This window comes from Struthio camelus, chromosome 6, assembly GCF_040807025.1.
Source record: "Struthio camelus isolate bStrCam1 chromosome 6, bStrCam1.hap1, whole genome shotgun sequence".
Classification (NCBI taxonomy): Eukaryota; Metazoa; Chordata; class Aves; order Struthioniformes; family Struthionidae; genus Struthio; species Struthio camelus.
The window spans coordinates 11,316,901-11,333,770 of record NC_090947.1 but is presented as its reverse complement, the minus strand read 5'-3'; the positions used below and the strand labels follow the sequence as shown (position 1 = coordinate 11,333,770).

At 45.2% G+C, this 16,870-nt stretch overlaps 1 long non-coding RNA gene across 15 annotated transcripts in view; it reads right to left on the bottom strand.

Moving 5' to 3' along the window:
- Positions 1-16,870, bottom strand: part of LOC104148264 (uncharacterized) — a 175,544-nt gene that overhangs the window by 70,112 nt on the left and 88,562 nt on the right. For 14 of the 15 annotated variants that reach the window (XR_011141828.1, XR_011141827.1, XR_011141840.1 and 11 more), the window contains 3 exons: positions 14,705-14,769; positions 9,899-9,969; positions 8,932-9,205 (listed from right to left, as the gene is read on the bottom strand). The exons of the other annotated variant lie outside the window; for it this stretch is intronic. This is a non-coding gene — a long non-coding RNA (uncharacterized lncRNA). The remainder of the gene's footprint in view (positions 1-8,931; positions 9,206-9,898; positions 9,970-14,704; positions 14,770-16,870) is intronic. 15 annotated transcript variants of the gene reach the window in all.

Below are 16,870 nucleotides of genomic sequence, written 5' to 3'. Positions count from 1 at the left end.
AATGACTCAGAGCAAACCACGGCAGCAAGTGGAAAAGAAAATCAGGATTGCAAAGGGCTGAATGAATATACAGCTTCTTCCCGGTCCCTTCAGCTTTTGACTTTTGAGCATCTCTTCCCAAACCACAGCTCTCCCCCTGCACCGCTCCATGCAGAGGGACCCGCTGTCTCCATCTCCCCTGGGAAAGTCCATGCTCGCAGGGAGAGAGAAGCAAGCGTTACCGTACAAGTCTAGCAGAAATGCTTCACGTCTGGCCTGCCTTCGAAGTCAGGCCATTAAACAGCAGATTTTTTTCTTCAGCTTAATTCACAAATGCGTATTAAAAAACATGGGAAGCAAACCACGGAGTCTGGCAAAATCATTGACTTTTCTCTGCTCCAGCTGCTTTCTAGCGAGCGCACCTTGATGCGGGTGATGGGCATTTTTCAGACTGCTACCTTTGGATTATCTAAGAACAACTGCCTTTGCGGAGACTAGAAATCATGTGCAATACACTGTAATGCCAAACAGCTGTTTTCAGGTACTGTTCGGGAAGGAAGCATATTTATCTGCAGTTTAGATGAGTTGGAATATTGTCCACGACCTTGTAGTGATGTTTTAACTACTGCTTTACGGTGGAAAAGCCAGTCGGTGCTCTCCATAACCTTCCTTGAGGCAAAAAGGAGGAGGTTGTTTACATTAATTTGCATGGTACATACAAATCTATGGCCTAGGCTGCATAGTCACACTTGAATTACCTGCTGGCTATTGTGGTTGAACAGGATCTGACCTACTTTTAAACAATGTAACTAAGGTCTTTTAAATGCAGATGTTCAAACTAGCTCTAGAGAATCCAGCTGTGGCTTCAAAACAGGGAATTTGGTCATGCAGTTGAAGAGAGAGTTATTGAGCCAGGCTGGCTGAGGACCTTGGCTGAAGATGACACTAACACCCATCAGCTGAGCCCAGTCCCCCACAGAGCGGTGGGGGCTTTAAATTGCTTTTGGGAAAAGCAGTGGAGCTGGTGTAAAACGCTGTATCTCTGAAGGTTTGCATTAACTTCTCTGTTTTGCTTTAAGCTGGCCAGGGAGGATGGATATGACTGTTTCTGCCATGTGGGCAGAAACCTCTGCTAGAGAGGAAGAAAAAGAGACAGCCAGGGAGCCAAGGAGAGAGAGCAACGCTCCCAGCAGCCGCGGGGTGCAGTGCTCCCAGCCTTGGCGAGTGGCTTCCCACGTGCGGTGGTGTGCTGGCACCAAGGGCATGCTCCTGCTGTGGCCCCGGCAGCTACGGATTTACTAAAAGCAGGAGACCCAAACTGGAGAGTGAGGGGGGGAATGAAATGTTCCAACCCTTCTGCTTGCTGAAAATGAAACTAGTCAGGGAAGAGCGTCCAAAATCCCATTTCAAATTTAGAGTCAGACTTGTACAGCCTTATCCAAAGTTTATTCCACTACAGACCTCTGGGATCTGGAACACAGAGCAAAAATCTTGATTTTTTTTTTTCCACCGTGGTGTTGCCACAGGAACACTTTCCCTTGTGTTAATTTGTTACTTCCTCTTCTGCTTTCAGAAAGCAGCAGTAAGCACACGCAGCAGAGTAAAACCTGCTGAACTTTTGGAAACCTCACATAAATAAGTACTGGTTGGGTAAAAAGACACGTCAGGCCCTATGTCGCCTGAAATGTTTTGCCCCATCAGACGTTTCAGCACAGCGCTGCAGTGCGCAGAGCCGGAGCGTTTGTGGTGATCTGAAGCGCCAGGGGAGGTTGCGCATCCCCCGCTGGGCTCGTCATGATGAGCGATGATGCTTCACGTCAGTCAGCTCAAGTGGGGAACTAGATACAACTCTGGGAGTGTTGTTTGGAGCCGGCATGCAGGATAGGTCTGATGTGGAAACACGTGCAATTTGCAAAGCTTAGTTCTGAATTTTGGTACCACAGACCTAAGGGGGGTTCAGATACACTACTGCCCCCAGGACTAAGATTGCTTCTCCTCAGATCACTGTCTCTTTAGATTGCAGCCTCTTATTGACATATATTAAACAGGATTTGATGCCACCAAGCGAGCCTCAGTCCCTGAGGCCAAGACACTGTGACCATGGCCAAGCACAGTGATCACGCCCTACTTCCTCCAGAGACCACAAGAGGTATGGCCCTGTGATTGAAATGTTAGGCAAATACCACTGATGCTTACCAAACCCAGAGAGGCCAGTTCTGACCCTTCAGCAGGGGACAGGCTGAGGAGTTTCTTATTGAGATGCACAGGGCAGACAAAGTGTAAAAGACGTAAAAGTGTCTGCCAGAGGGCAAACAGCAGGTGACAGGCTGAGGCAGGAATATCGATCGTTCTGTCTCCTAAATACTCGGGCCGGGGCTTTACCTGCTTGCCTCTCCAGCCCTTCCTTTAGCTTCTCTCGCTCTCATTTTTCCAGGGACAGAGCCCCAGCTGCTTCCACACATAGTAGTTTTTATATGACTAACATCTAGGCTTTGTTGAAGACATCAGGGTTTTGCTACCAACTTCAGCAGTCATGTCTGGAAGAAGTGGAGCATATGTTACACTGACTGCAGGGCAACTATTCACTGTGCATCTCTTAATTGCATCCATACAGACAAGATGTTCTAGTGCACACGGTCAGTTCCAAATGAGCAGGAATCTGGCTAACTGAGCTAGACTTCTCCAAAGCAACTGTAATTGCTAGTCCTTACTGAGAACCTTACTCTTGCCAAATTTCAAGTTTTTAGCTCTATCCGGTCCTGCAGGATCCCTGTCTAAATAATCACCGTTGATTGCTCCTGGAGTTGTGTGAACGTTCACAACAGCATTTGTCATCTTCTCATTTAGTGTTTTTCTAAGAAAATAATTTTGCTGTCAACAAATCCCTTTCTTGAATGAAAAGCTGGTAGCTAAAGTAGCATGTTTAGAATAGGAATGGGTTTTCGTCCTCGCACTTGCCAAACTCAGCACTGCTTCAGAACTTAACATCTAAAGGATCACAGTGATTCAGGGGTTCAGAAATGTGTGAACTGATTCTCACCCAGTGGCTACTATCAGGATCCCATTAAAATAATTAACCACGAGGCTGCTTGATTTTTCTTCTATTCTGTGACAGTTGAGCACTACGAAAGACTGTTCAGATACTGGTACCTATCTTCTCTTATCTTCGTGTATATGATCATTTCTGCTGTTAACTCTTTTTTTCTTATGACCACACCAAGACAAGTTTGACTCACTCAAATCCAGGTATGCATTTTATGGTCAAGAGCTGACAAGAAGTTATTGAATTCTGTGCAGCCTAGATTGAGCTGTTGAGCTGAGTTTAACTGTGTTTCAGATGCTTTGTGAATAGAAATAAAAGTATAGAGCCAAACTTGGGGCACAGAAGGACAGGACAAATATTCAAAAGCAGCATGCAGTTTTCATTGCCCCACTTGCTGGACAGTCCAGCAGCCTGCAGTATGATGAATATCCCTGATGTGTTTGAGTAGCAAGCTTTTAAAGAAATTATTTGCAATTAGATCTTCAACATCTAAGCTCTTCCCATTCAAATCACTAGGGTTTCTGCAAAGATTAGACTCTGTAAGCTGACTGTAATCATTAGATTATTTATTGTCAGCTTCATGCAAGATTTCCTTTTTTGCTTCTACATCATCTGCGGTAGTTGAATCCTGAAACCACACTCTTGCATGTGACATTTCATTGTATATCAGTATAAGCCATAGCGCTTCATTCTTCAGCATATTAAAGTGAATTTGATATTTTTATGTCTTTTTTCATGCTATTTCTTGAGAAAACAGAACAAGCATTTTAACTGCAGAGTTTGTGGCAAGCTGCTTTTGTGAGTGAGAATTCACATCAGCAGACGCAAGGATGCGCTGCCAGTTTGTTCCTAGATCACACCTGGCGGCAGGGTGGGGGGAATTCAGCTGTATGTTTATTCACTTGGAGCAGAGAGTCAGCAGGAGGTGCTGCGCAGAGCACACGTTTCTTTGGGAAAAGCACTTTTACTGTCACATTATATCAGGTCATCCTGGATTAATATCTCAAACAAATACTTTTATATCTTTTGTACCATGCAGTTAAAAGCACAAGCTGTTTAACTTCACTGCTGGAGCAATAAATAGCTATCAACACTGAAGCCTGTTTGCTGATATGCTTTCAGAACAAAGTATAAATTAATTACTCCAGTCAGGAATGCTCAAGAAGAGTTAGATATCAAGATTTAAATTAAGCACTAATAAGAATACAGAAGAAGCCACTGCAATTTATTGAGGGTAGTTTTCTGGTATTCTTTTATATGTCCGAGTGTGTATATATATATGTATATATATATATTTATTTATATGTATATGTGTGTGTGTGTGTGTGTTGATATGTATGTGAATACACACACACACACACACACACACACTTATTTTTTTCAAAATAACAGATTTATAAATAAATAGCTCTGAGCAGTAGCAGCTCTAATGTTTTTTTTTTTTACATGGAGGGTGGTTAGCAGGCAGGAGTAGGACGCTTCCTCTTTCGCGACCGTGGTGCCAGGCTTGGTGCTGGCACCTGCCCTGCTGCTCTCTGTGCTTAGTGCAAAGAAAATGCTTCAGAAAGAATCACTGAGAGGTGACTGTCAGTGGTACAGATGGGGACGAACCCCGCTCACCTCAGTGGAAGGGCCACCCTTTGACTTGAGAGGTTTTAAAACAAGTGCCATACGCAGAGATTAGCAGCGAGCCAGGTATTTTGCACATCAAGAGATACCGACTGTCGCCATGCAGGCAAAATACATTTGACTGAAAAAGAATCGTCTCAGCGTGGATGGTAGGTTTCCTCATGTCCAGGTGCCTTCCCACCTTTTTAAGGGGCACCAGGCTCAGCCTTTCCCGTTTTGCACAGCTTTCCAGAATTGCAGACGGCATTGCTGGCTGCGCAGAACTGGGCCCCGATCCTGCAGTGGAGCTGCAGAGGATGAATTAGTTGGATTGCAGATGGGTGTACGTCTCTGCTCACAATAATCACATTACAGGATCTTGGCCATCATCTGGAGCTTCTAAAAACAACGTTCCTTCATCTGTTTGCCTAGCTGAGGCATGATATGTATTTACACAGGCTCTCATCTGAGGAGGTTTCATCATCTCTTGCGTAGGAGAATGCTGAAATGATGTTTGCACCAGATATATTCCAGATTCCACATAGGCTTTCAGTAGCCCAGCATAGTCCTTCTGCAGGAAAATATGTTAATACCAGAGTGAAGTAGCATAAAAGTAAAAGTCATGCATAGTGCAGTGGAGTTTTCCAGTTTATTCTCTGATTTAAAAGGTCTCAGCCTTCAAGTATGGGTGCAGTTGCTCAAGGACAAATAGACCCGCAGAGAACAACAGGATTATTCATGTGCTCAAAGTTAAATCTCTGCTGTGGTGTTTTCAGTATTAGGACATTAGGCAGGCTCACCAAGATGCCTAAGAACAGACTTAACATTAAGGGTGTGAACTGAAGAAGGCAATAATACCTACTTTACCTACTTTAATTTCCTGAGTGAGAGTTTAACCACAGAGTCAGAGGCTAAGCAACCATTACAGACTCAAACTCTGCGACTGAAAATTTAGGAACTGTGTATCTTTGAGCTGAGTTAAGTTGAGATGAGATACATGGGCTCTCTTCCTGAACCAAGGCCTGCAAACCACATTCAAGGCCCATGAAAACTTGGAGCATCTCAGCCCTGCCTGGGTTCTCAATCCCCCAGCTAGCAGAGCAATAGGAAGCCAGTGAACATGAAATCTCTGGGAAAGCTAGCTACAAAGTACGAACCTTGGGGACCTGGGGAGCCACGGGGGTAAAAGCCTGCTCCAGAAGCAGCAGAGGTCAAATAGATTTGGCAAAAACAAAACAAACAGCTCCCCCCCACCAACTGTTAATTTTCAACAAATCAGTGCATTCTAGTGTGTTCAAGCTGACTGTAGGCAGCCAGTTACAGCAGTAAGCACATTGCTGGAAGTACACTGAAGCAGGTGTTACGAGAAGTTATTTGCTGGACTCTGCAAAAAGTCATTCAACCTGCAACGTTTTCTGACATATGAATGTTTCATCATTGTACTTTACCTCTTTTCACCTAGGTACAGTAGAACTTCAAGAGAGACTTCAGAAGATCCACCAGTCTGGCAACAGCTCCCCAAGGACATGGACTTTCTCAATGGGAAAAAGTGTAAAATGATAAAAGAATGCTCAGGGAGGATATTTTCAGGAGTTTTTGCCTGTGTCCCTTATACACCCAAATCTCTCAGTAATTTCAGGCCCAACCCTTGTCAGCCAAGAACACAGTAAGAAGGAACAATTTATTCGCTGATACCTGCTTGAGAGGGACCTGAACAGACCTAACGGGCATGAAAATAAGTTGTTTTGACATTTGTCCTAAGTTTCTTGCTAAACCGTTCATTTCCTAATTTCTAAGGGGAAAGTGGCATGCACAGATGCTGGGACTAAGCTAAGGAGATGGACACTAGAAGAGGATAAGCACAGTTTGCTCAAGGAAAACTTTCTGAACGAAGTCATTCACTTATGGTTTGAGAATAAATAGCTGTCATAGGCCCTAATGCCCTAAAGATATCTGCAGGCACACTTTATTTTATTGCACTTTGAAATCTAAAGGACTCTTCAGGAATGGAAGGTTAAACATGCACGTAAATGTTCACGAAGCTGGAGCCATATTTGACTAATTTCTCCTAGGCTGATAATCAAACACTAAATAGCCCTAACTCCTGGAGCAAACATTTCCCCCTAAGGACAAACCTCTTTACTGAACAATAGATCAGGAGCGAGCTGGCACTCCGGAGTTCAAGGTAGACCCATGGTAATTAATTCAGTTAGAGCACAGCAATTTGGAGGTAGCAGAAGGATGGCAAATCCCACCCTGTTTCCTAATCTTCCCCAAAGGAACATATTTATTACAAACTCTTAAAATCACTTTTTGATAACGGTGAACAGCCTGTGAGGGGCCCATTAAGGCATGCAAGGCAGACCCATTTTAATCCTTAATATCACTTGAAGATTATCCATTTTAAATGGCCTTGCAGAGCTTATTATAATTCTGTAAACTATTAAAAAGAATTAAAAAGCACTGTTACATCTATCTGATGAGAAGCAGGGGCTCCTCTAGCCTGTCCAGTACAAACACCATATCCCTGTGCCTGATGGATGGTGGTGATCCAGATTCTCATGGGCACAGAAACCATCCGAGTTTCACTGAGAGTAAAGACTGTATTAGAGCTGCTTGTGTTACCCTGTTCCTCCAGTTGAATGCATGGATCTCATTCTGCTTTTCTCCACAGAGCACCGTCAACCAAAACCCAGACGGCTAACTCACAACTGGCCATTCTTGGGATGCAGCAGCTCCACACTGCTCTTAAACTCAAGCCACTGCATCAGTAACATAATTTGGCTGGAAAAGGAGAGAAAGGAAATGGAGCAGAGTTCAGCCCCCACCAAGGTGCAGTGGAAAGAAACTAGTTGCCTGAGACTCCTTGGCATGAGGAGGACCCTAGTTGCTTTAGTGGCTCCCATGCTCCTTCCTCCTAACTGCTGCCTGAACAGCACTGGGGAGAGAGGAATGAGCTGGGAATGCTGTCCATCTGGGTCTTATTTGCCCTGCTGTCTGTGCCCTTGAGCCTGTGGAGGACAGACTGGCAGGTAAGGTATCTGTTGACTTGACCTGTTGACTTGCATGATCTGGGCCCTTCTTGTTCCCTCAGTTGCTGTCACTAAATAAATGACTGTCAGATTTATAGAGCTAAATGCTAAAGGAAAAGAAATGTGGACTTGGGAGGCAAGTTTAGCATCACATGTTTGCCCTCTGAAGTAAAGAAACCCAGGAGAGCAACCACAATGAACCAAACAGCATAAAAGGTATGGGACAAGTGGAGTGGCATGGAAAAGGAGGGGTGAATTACTCAGGCTCGAGCCAGATAAGCAGCAAGTCTTGCACAGCAATGCATCTAAGGCCTGACCTGCAACGCTGACCAACCCAGGCATGTGAGCAGAGAGGCGTTCAGGCTGAAATGGAGCAGCTAAGAAGTGAGGAGAGGCTGCCAAACTCATTTTCGCTGGGGATCTGAACCACAATTCAGTCCAGGTGACATTTTACATATTTTCACCATTGTTTTTGTTTAATTTGTGAAAACAATTACACAGCCAATTGAACAATGTAAAGCAACTGCTGCAATAGTCAATATTTCAATGAGGTATAGAGCAGCTTAGCTTTCCCAGTTAGGATATTCAGTCATAGCCCTACAGTATCTGTACCATCCATCACTGACATTGCCATCTGGCTTACCTGAACCCTCCCCAGCTACAGCTTGTGCTAAACAAACCTGATTTTTCTTCAGGCTCCTTTTGAGGTAAACAAGGCAATGAAACACCTTGCACTGCTGGTGATACGCACAACATTTAGCTAGCATTTTTAGCTCTTAACTGAAGCATGACAGGGGACAACTAAGTGACAGGCAAGACCAAATACACTGGACCTCTGGGTGGTCACTTTGATGTGGATAATTGATGGCTCACCCTCTTGAATTACACAGTGTAAACATGTAATATTAGACCCCTACAGGACTGCTTTGCACTTGTGCCACTTCAGCTGAACCACTCCAATTTTCATTGCTGTGGCTGAAATCAAACCTGCGCCCGCAGTCCCATTCTTCTGCTGGAACTGGAGGGTGCAATTCCAGTCACCTTTCCCCTCCCTGATCTCTGGTGTTTAACAGCAACTGGAGATATTCCTGCTAAATTTTCACCCAGTAAAACTGGAAAGAGAGAAATTTCAAAACTAAACTTCTGCTGTAGAGGTTTCTGCACTGTATTTGTAACTATGGAATTTGAGGATCTAGCTAAGCTTCAAATTTCCTTTACTACCTTCTATTTACTGCCAGCTCTCCTCTTCTCCCATCTGATATCCCTTACCTTCCTGTTGGTCCAGCTCTAGATCACTGTTTCTTTCTCATCTGCTGTGGTACTTCTGTTCATGACTGCTCTTGCTGGGAGGCAACTCAGGTGCATGCAGACAAAAATACATTGGGAAGGTGTGTGCTGCAAGTGGAGCTTCAGCAACGGGGACAAGCTTCAGAGTGTCCCCAAACACCAAAGGAGTTCAAATCCATATTCCCATTTTGCTCAGTCTGGATATTGGCAGGTCAGGCAGGACAAGGAGAAGCAGGAATCAGGCATTTTCACCACCCTGGAAGATGACATGAGCAGGGAATGCCATACTACCCACACAAAGGAGAAACCAGGAAAAGGTGCGAGGAGTACTGTGAGGAAGTGCAAGGAAGGACTCGGGCCTACTGATGGTTTACATGATATACAGAGCAATAACAAAACCCAAGCTGTTTTATGAGCAGTGGAACCAATTAAAGGTCTCCAAAGGTTCGATATCATATTGCCGACTTTACCTGAAGGGGAACGAAAGACTTATTGGGCCTCTCCCTTTTACCCAACTGCCTCCTTTCATGATGTTTGTAAGAACTTCTTCCTCTTTCTCACCTGTGCTAAATAGCTGAAATCCACCACGGGGCTTTCAGTTTATTAGGGGACAGACAGACACACCAGTGCCAGCTCATGGCTTCCCAGTGGTGTAGGCAAAATGGTATCTCACCACGCCATGCCTGCAGGACCACGGCCAGTTGGGCAGGTGAAAGGAGGGGGCTGGAGGAAGGGCTGGGCCCGGACAAAAAGCAAGGGAGAGCCCTGCATGGCTGGAGCAGCTGACTGAGGGCCTCCGGCCTTTGTCTGGGGCTGGGGCAGTGGGTGGCTGGAGTGGGAGGCCAGGGACAGGAGCAGGAGTACGCTGTATGGTGCTCAGTGCAGGGAGAGGACATGAGCAATATTCCCCAATGAGTTGGGCTGTGCGCAGGGTGTTGGGAAAGCCTACCTTGTCCAGGGTGAATCTCTGCCAGGCAGCACTCTCTGAAGAGCAGGACTGGTGCAAGGCAGCCAGGGAGTCTAGAGCAGAGGAAGGAGCTGAATTCAAAAGTGCTGAGCTGGACATGCTCCCTTTTCTCCTCACTCTAGTATTACTTATCCCTCCCCAGGACCCAAGCAGACGTTTACCATAACGCTCCCCACTCAGGAATATAAGCATCCTAACCTGGATGAGCTGGTATTTTTTGGTGTGCATCCGAGTTAGAGAATTTGTGTATCAGTACTTAACAGATAATAAACAGTTTAGAGCGGATGTCTAAATACGAGCTACAGTATTTGGGTTCGGCATTGTGCACTAGGACAATCACTAGTCAGAAAAGACACAAAGACAACATCGCTAGGTCACAAGCATTATAAATACTGTACACAGGTACATATGTGACCAAATCTTTCAGTTGAAATTTGATTATAGCAAAATTGCACCTGGCATTATAAAGCAAGTCTAACCTTAAAAAAATTCCAGTGCATTAAGTGTCTCTCCTCAGGAAACAGATCTGCTTTTGTGGTGGGATCACTCTGTGTTAATGGTCAGCATCCCTGCACAGCCGAGCAGGAGGGAACTGGACTTTTTGACTCCTACCTCAAGGCAACCACTCACATCCTCTTGCAGAGCCCAAGCCTGCTCTCGGGTTGATCTTAGTGAGCCTGTCATTTTCTGGCTCTCCTTTGGCTACTGAAGCAGGGAGCTGGGCTGAGCCACCCGGATGCCCAGCTTGCTACCAGGGCTGCCTCATGACAACTTGGTGACACAGATGAGCTGCGGAGGAGGTGTAACACTGTCAACGGAGTAGGAGATAACTGCACACAAGTACGCTGGGAGCTGGCAGTAGCGCCGCTGTGTTACCTATGATAAATAGCCCATGTCACCGCAGTAGCTGGTCTCCAGATTGAAGCAGACTTTTCCGAATCAGCAGGGTCAGCATTTGAAAAGCATGTGAATATTGTGCACTTGTAAATATTTGAGCACATCTGTTTAGCTCCCTCTCAAAAACCACTGGGAAAAACTACTTCACATTGTGCCATGCAATGCTGTTACCCTGCTCTAATTGTCAAATCTGTTGAGTGTTTTTCTCATGCACACAAAAATTAAAAATTACTATCCTCATTCATGATTAATTCAGCTGCAGTGCTGCACTGTGTCACACTGCATTTTTTAAAGTATTAAATTCCACCTCATAATCAGAAGAGTTTTAATTAACTTTTTGCCAGTTCATCTTTTTTTTCCTCCCTCACACAGCCTCAGACAATCTCCGGAGCTGCTCTCCCCACAAACATCTCCCTGGATACTACCAAGAGTAGTAGATACTACAAGAGTAGATACTACATAGAGTGCAAAGCTGCCACTGGGAAAATTGACCCAAAAGTGTTTGCCTCTTCCATGCTTTCCTGCTACGGGCCTGAGGCTCTTCTCTGACCCTCGACAATTTACTCGTCCAGGGGATGGCTGAGATCTAACCCACGTCATTTCTTAGTTGCTTGGGAAGAGCACCTGGCTACTACTTCCCTTCAGCCCAGCTCCTGTAGCAGATATGGCACTGGCCTTTTATCTTAAATCTTTAAGGAAGTCCAGGAGGGGACTTCAGAGGAGAGTTTGGATCTTGCTATAGGCGTTGTCATTGCAAGTGGAGAGCGCAGCAACAGAGGAAAGCAGAAGGAGCTTCTCCCTCGCCTCGGCCCCTCCAGGACTTGGTGGCCGCAGCGATGACGGGAAAACTGCCTCGGCAACACGACCACACTGCCTCTAGATGGCTTTTCCTTGAAGGACCAGCACTTACTCGGTGGATCTCCTCAGGTTTTTTTCTGACCTTGGCAATATTACAAGGGTCGCATTCTCACATGGCTGAATTGTTCCTGAACAATTTCTCCAATGTATTAGGCACAAACATGCTTTCTGTCAGCATCAGGCATGTCTAATCCCTCCACCTGCTTTCTCTTCTGGCAGTTACATTCAGTGCGTCTGCAGCACGGGAAATCCCACTGCCCTTATTTGTGTGGTAGCAAATTCCCCTTGCAGACTGAGGGAGTGCTCACCCTTTGGAAGAGTGGAGGCCAGAGGGGTTAAATTTTCTTTGCTTTCATCAATAAAATTTCTTCCTGGGTCTCTAATTTAAAATAACTAGTATCACTGACTGGCCTTCAGGATGTCAGGCACCCTCTTCCAGACCCAAGGGCACCCAGAGCGCACCCTTACGTCACCTGGTTGGTGGGTGGTACCCCTCCTACGAGCACAACTACAACAGTGAACCTGCAGCTCTGGTCTCAAGTGTTTGAGACACAGGGGTATAGCACCACCCATACGATCAGGTGGTATGAACAGGTATCCCAGAAACAGGCCAGCTCAAGGAAATGATACCACACCCTTCAGTGTCTGCTAATGGTTTACATTCCCTCCCAGGGGCTGTGAAGGGGCCCCTTGGGGCCACTCACTCAGCTGAACAAGGGTATGCGCACCTAACGGTGCTAGCACAGCTGGGGGCAGAAGTGCCCTTCTTCACTTTCCCCCAGGGTAACTGAGAGGAAGAAGATGATGGTAGAGCGTACAATATATATATGTGACTGCTCTTACTGCTCCTTCCTGCCCATACCTAGGCCTCACTTCCCTTTAGAAATCAATATTGTCAGATTTTAGGGCAGAACTTGGTACCAGCTACCCTTGAACCATCCCGAAGGTCAAGGAGCTGAAAGGAGCTGCAGGGGGGATCCGTCCGCCTGACTTGGGGGGCAGAGCAGCCCCGAGGCGGCCGCCCCCATTGCGTTCGGCAGACTCACTGTTTATGATTTCATAACCTCACTCTGCCTTATTTAATGTTTAACATTTCACATGTTAATTGCACTAATGAGTAACTTGTCTGGGTCATACAGTAGCGTCTTCTCCAAGCACTTGCTAGCAGGATACCTGCTAATAAAACAGAGCCTGTATAAAATATCTAGGGTGTTCAAGTGGGAATTTATAACTCTCTTCTCCTTTCATGCACAGAGACTTCCACACGTCAGACCAGTCCCCTTGCTCGCAGCTCTGTCCGAGCCAGCGCCATGGGTCACATAACAGAATCCTCTGAAAGTGCACAGAGAGAAGGCGGCTTTGGAAAAGGGCTTCCCTGCAAGCCCTGCGGACCATCTCTGCAAAGCGTGATGAACACAGTCTGAGGAAGTGTTCCTGGAGCACATGCCTGCATTGCCTTAATAAACCAGCTCAGGGACTCATACCAACAGTATCCTTCACAGTAGCATTCAACATGACAACACACCATGAATATTTCTTTTCACAAGGTGCATAAACTGAAAGACGGAGGACATGGAGTTTTTATAGCGCTCATACTGATTAATACTGCCTTAACAGTGGTTTGTTGCATATTTGGACAAAGAAAGATGGCCAGTGGCCCCTGGAACCGATCATAACTCACCAGCTGTGACCCACAGGGGCACTGGAGACTCTGCAAAGGTGGGGATGATTTTGCTTTGCTGCTTACTCATGGCACTTTGCAATGTCCACTGTGTTCCCACCGATTCCTGTGTCCGTTTAAGGAACCCTTTCCCTCTGAAGCTCTCTTGAGAGCTGGGAATCCCAGCAGTACTTGAGAGAATGTGACACTATTATAGCTGATATATGAGGCCTGAAGAAGCAGCTTCTGAAACATTTGCTTTCCAGTAAGAAAACAAAGAAGGCATATCTGGCCCAGGACTCATTTTTAATGAGATTTCCTTAAGACTTTTTTCCCACCTGCTCCTGTCCACTTTCCCATAAGCGCTACCCCAGCTCTGCAGCCACTTGTGCGTTGCACAGGTTGGACTCAAACAATCCTGATGCCAGAGAAACATAAACCTTGTTGAGGCGGGAGACGCTCCAGGGAAGACTCCCCATTCCCAGCCTGGCATTTCCCTGGCTTTGTTTCTATTCGTTTCTGGAACAAAAGAAGCTGTACTTCCCGAGAGACTTTCATGGCATTATTTCGTATTTGCTGCCCAAATGGCTGCATGTGCACAACAGCTTTTCCCCAGCTCTTCTGTGGTCAATACGCTACCAGTTATTTTAGGATAAACTCATGTAATGACTAGGCCCTCGGCTGCGAGCGCAAGGCTTAAGAGAATAATCCTGTCTACCCTGGGTTTTAGCCACCACAAGTTTCCAAGGGCTCAGACTATGTTTATCTGCATAGGTAGTACTGGTTTAAAAACATGCATCCAGTTACAGCTGTGAAGCCCCCTACTCTTGCATAAGTGTGCTCTTGCTGTAAATGAACTGATGCCCTGTGACTGGTTCCTGTGCTGCAGGAAGGAGAACCTGTACAAGTTTAGCTGTTTATGCCTCTGCTACGGGCCGTATCACTCGTGCAATGCCCTGTACAAACGTACAGCCCTGTACAAAAACAGAAGCTAGCAGCGCCTTGGTAGAGTTTGGCCTTGCTTCCTTCCACCCCTTCCAAAAACATTTATGAGAGGGAGAACTGCTAAGTGGAATATTATATAGGAGAACCTACTTTTTCTCCTTTTTGCTGGATTTCTTGGGCCAACTGGTATTAAAAGTGAACTCCTTCATTTCATGAAATTTTTTGCCCCACTTTGATGCACCCCCAGAAGACAGACAAGATGAGCAGACCCTTTCTGCACCTTCCTAGACAGCCTAGCCAATTGCACTAGCTGAGGACTTGCCCCCCTAGTCTGAAACACAGCCTTTCAATGCCTGGAGTTTACTTTGGTGATATTTCAGTGATTTATAATTTTTTACAAATGAGAAAGCTCAAAAAATTGCACATACCTTTTATCACTGGGAACTCCCCAGGAAAAAGTTTATGCAGAAAGGAAGGGCCATTCCTCATAGCTCTGAAATGTGATAGAGTGAGAACGGAGATTAATAAATGTTTTCTGAAATAAAAATAGGAAAGGCCACCAAAGTGAAGTACGGCTGGTGGTTACAGTGAGCACTGCAAAGCTGCATAAAGGATTTGGACACTTATCCACTAAAATTAATCAAAGACATGCATTTCAGTCCCATAGGCTGCACTGCAGATATGACTATGGGTCTCAAATGTACTGTTTCTCTTTGGCTGCTGTTTGATCTCTCTTACTTTCCTTATGTAACCATGAATGTAGAATATATAATGTAGTAGTAGTAGTATAAACATAATGTAATAACGGAAGGAACATAGTCACACCTAGAAGTCTATTATGCTTTAAAAAAACACCCTCAAACTCAAAAGGAGAATGCAGGAAGAGACTATTATGAACAAGCCTATGAAAGGGGCAAGTTTGGCATACATTGGCCAAGAAAACCGTATCAGAAAGCTCCCCAGGAGTTTCCTGGCTGCTCAGCATGATGGGTTATAAGGGATGAGCAGAGGGGACAACTTCTCAGAACAAAATGAATCTTGTAGATCTCCTTGCTGTGTCAAGGGATACAGTAGGATTCCCCCAAAATAGCTAGGTAACCAAATAGGAGGTAAACACAGCTGCTTAGAATCATTTTCACCTGATTTTGGGTCATAAAAGCTGTCAGTAAGACCTGAAAGTTAACAAAAAAACTACTTTCTTTAACTGGATCTGGAAAAGGAAATTTGAAAATATTCTTTTTCATTTCATTCTATTTTTCCTTCTCTTCCACAACCTCCCCCTTTTTTGTGGCATCAGATGAAATAAGGGTAACAAAGAAAAGAGGCAGAAGAAGAGTAGAAGGAAGAAGATTCAAAAAAACATGTGAAAACAAATAATAAGGAAAGAACAGAGCAACAAAAACTGAGATCTTTCAACTGCAATTATTTTCCCTAAATTTCAATGAAACCATTCAGGAAAACAAAATATTACTAATTTTCTCTCCAGAGGTTTTTGAAATGATTTCAACATTCTTCCCCAGCCTGGTTTACTCTCGTCTCCAAGCCATTGTGATGAGTGGTGCTGGAGAAGCTGTCCTACCAGACAGGGAGCCGGGGAACAGGCCATAGTGCCGTCAGACGATACATCGCCCAGATTAAGAAATCACCAGGACCAGGCTGAATCCAGCAGGCCTTAGCAGGAATACACCAGTCACCCCACCACCTCATCCTTCTGTATTTCAAAATCAGTTTTATTTAGTATGGGACCATAATATAATTTAGACAGCTGTCAATGTAAACAGTTGACAAACAGAGCATCTAGAAAGAAAAACTCAAGAACCTGAAGGGTTCCTTTTTCCGGGGTAGCCTACTACAAAGCATTTGTGGTACAAGCTTCTATGCACATCCTTGCTGAGAGAGCTGTATATGCTAATTTAACCCAAAGGATTGAGTTACAGGCTTGTAGGACCACCCCAGCACCCTGCCAGTGTCCAGGCCTTCTGCAGATTCCTGTCCCATTGGCTGGATGGCAGACGTCGGTGAAGAGGGTGCTGGACTGCTGAAACCAGAACGGAGTGCTGGCTGATGGAGCCCTTGGTGCACTGATCTGAACAGCTTGTGAACCATTACTATCTAGAAGTGTCAAGTAAGATTAGAACAAACATCAAGCAAAGATAAAATAAACAGCTATTGTATGGGCAGAAATGGATTTTCAGTTTCCACAGTAAATAAAATAATGTGCTGTCTTAGTCAGTGCCCCTGTGATGATACAGTTTGCAGGATTTTTACTGGCAAGCTGCCATACTTACTTTCATTTATCTGCCTCAAAGCACCATTTCAAAAAGTGCAAAAGCATGTTGTTGATAGAGTAGATTGTTTATAGCTGAATTGAGTATTTCAGAACAACACGCATTGTAATAAAGGGGGGGAGGCGACAGGGAAGCCAGCACAGCTGCAGCTTCTTGAATCCTTTGTCAAAAATCAATGCCAGAAAGCGGAGATGGATTTATCCTGTCTCGGGAAATGCAACGCGCAGCCCCTTCGCAGCTCCCCTCAGTAACAAGTCCTAACAGAGGTCCTGCAGGCCATTAGGTCCACATTACTTTCAGGGCTTT